We start from the raw sequence: 2,998 nt of genomic DNA, 5'->3' as shown, positions 1-2,998 counted from the left end.
CTAAGTTCGTTGACCTTTTCTTCACCACTTATTTTAGTAGAGATCATGTTTCCGCCTTACCACACACAGTGTAATCTACACCGATTGAATAACTAATTGTGAAAAGATTTAAATATTAAAACCGTTAAATTATCACTTGTTATTTGATCCGCTAGTATTATGATATTGATGATTTGTTAATTGAATAAATTTCTTTACGTTAAGTATAAAGTGGAACTGGGAGTGGTTTACAGTTATTCAGTTAAGAAATCTATTATGTTAGAACAATAAAAAAGAAGATTATGAATAATATAACTATGGTGAGAATACAGTTATATTATATCCTCTATTGTCTATTGTCTAAATATAGAGAAGCTGGGTAGTAAAGGAAATTTAACGGGAGTGACATGAATCATGGGAATGTGACGTCATGGGACTTTCCGATTGACACACCTAGTGTCTATTATTTTGGAAATACTGGGTGCGGCAGTGACGTTATGGTAATTTCCTATGGAATGTTGGCTGCGGCAGTGACGTCATGGTAATTTCCTATAGACTCACCTACTCTCTTTTGTTCTTTGGAATGTTGGGTGCGGCTCCCCATTGTTCTAGGGCATTGACCTGTCCGCCATCTTGTTGCGCGATTGTGACGTCATGGGTTTTCCCCCGTTAGCCCCGCCCCCCACGCGATGACGTCATAGTCACGTGGTATGGCTCCAGCTTCAGGCAAATTCCCCAACCGATTGTTATATACTACTATTAACACAGAAACATTTTAATTAGAACATGATTACAAGGCAATTTTAAAAGTGAATGACTGAGTTAGGTAGGTTGGAGTGCCGTCTCTTACATATATACCTTGTTTTAACCAATTTCGAGGTCCGCTAAAACAAGAGCTTTATGCAAATTTATATATTAGTAAAATCAACGTATTTAATGTGTATGTTGTTTGTTTGTTTTGGGTTTAACGCCGTTTTTCAACAGTATTTCAGTCATGGAACGGCGGGCAGTTAACCTAACCAGTTTTCCTGGATTCTGCACCAGTACAAACCTGTTCTCCGCAAGTAACTGACAACTTCCCCACATGAATTATCAGAGGTGGAGGACTAATGATTTCAGACACAATGTCGTTTATCAAATAGTCATGGAGAACATACGCCCCGCCCGAGGATCGAACTCACGACCCCGCGATCCGTAGACCGACGCTCTACCTACTGAGCTAAGCGGGCGGGCTAATGTGTATGTTGTTACATTACCTTGATAGCAAGCGAGAAATGCTGTTGTTCTTTGCTTCAACGTTCTCTTACTCTTTCTTCAGTTCTGTGACAAAAATTTCAAAGCATAATTTATTTTTCTAATAATCTTACTGATGGAAGCTGACATGTGTAACATAGAATGAGGTTTTCAAATTTAAATGGATAATATACGGTTATGATGCACATTTGTGCTTCTGACAGCGCTAAATTGTAATAAGAAAAAAGTTAAGACTATTTTCACGAGAGCTGAGAAAATTACTTTGAGACAAAAAAGGATTTCATGTAGATTCTAAGAGCATTTACTCACTTACAGTAATAAGGAATGTCATTGATAATATTTGCCTATCTTGGGGCGCACATATGCTTATTTTTCAGCAAGGACTGAGCATTGCTGTGTAGTATAAATGAACTAGTAGGAGTTAAGGATGTATGGTATTATTATTTTGACTGAAACCATAGTATTGTTAAGAATATCCCATTTCCGTTCGATAGATTTTTAGATATCATATATTTAGCCCTATTCAGGTGTAGAAGAGATCATATCAAACATCCTCTTTTATTATCAATATCTAAACTATGATAATTCTGGTGAATGTGACGGTTAAATTTATTTTATCAGCAGTAATCACATTATTGTAACAAATAAATATCCTGAAAATGAGTTTTTTTAATACACGTATATCTTATATTTCTTGATATTGCCTCTTAGTTTCTAGTCATCCTGTAAAAACATTTTTTACAAATGTACCAATTTGTATTCTACTCAAGATAGCTTTTCTTTACTTCTTTTTGTCAATATGATTTTAAATGTTAAGAAAGTAGATTAATTCTGAAATCAGGGATGGCATGAGCAAATAATTACATAAAATATGAAAGAAAATATTATATATGGAAATGAGTGTTAATGTTCCAGCTAAGCATAAATTAGGATTTAGCTCTGATTTCCGATTTATTTACTTGCTGCACATTTAAGAATCAGAAAATAATCCTACACTAACATTGTCTGTGATCATTATCATTCTGTGACGTAAAGTGTTACTTGTTTTATATAACTCTCTGAGGTATCAACTGAAAATGTAACATCACACGCAATAGACAAATAAATTCATTTATATTAAAATGTATTATCCCTAATTGATGAATGTTCCAAAATTGTATGGTTTTGCTTTCTTGCCAATACCTTTATTATCTGTTTTGTATTACCATGTCAAATTACCGGATGTACTATCGCCTGCGCATGTTTAAGTCTACATTAACTAGCAGAACAACACCAACAAAAGAATTGTTAAAATATTCATACAGTTTTGTTCAAACGATAAACAGTCATCTCATCCGAATGTCTTCCCTCTTTTTGAAAATTTCTTGGACACACGTCTTTTCTATGTTTCAGCGACAGATAACATCCCTGAAATATGTGCTCTGTTGTTTGATTCTCGAAATTGCCAACTTTTATCCACAGTACAATATGTATGGAGTCATTTTTACCATATCTGATTTACCTTTCAAATTACATGTTTGGTTTTAAGAAAGCATTTAGAATTGTTTAATGTTTTATGGTATTTAAAGGTCAGCTTCTACCTATTGACCTACTAACTTTATGAAATCATTGTGTGAAAACAAGTATAATACAGATGTACTACAAGATGGCAGTTGGACAATTTAAGACCCTACTGTTTTCACAACATTATCTGTTAGCTCTTTTTAGCTTTTTATTCAGTCAGTCTTAGTGTATTCTAATGTTTCCAAAACACAGATAAATACTA

This window comes from Mercenaria mercenaria, chromosome 12, assembly GCF_021730395.1.
Source record: "Mercenaria mercenaria strain notata chromosome 12, MADL_Memer_1, whole genome shotgun sequence".
In the NCBI taxonomy this organism is placed as follows: Eukaryota; Metazoa; Mollusca; class Bivalvia; order Venerida; family Veneridae; genus Mercenaria; species Mercenaria mercenaria.
Note: the sequence above shows the minus strand (reverse complement) of the source record.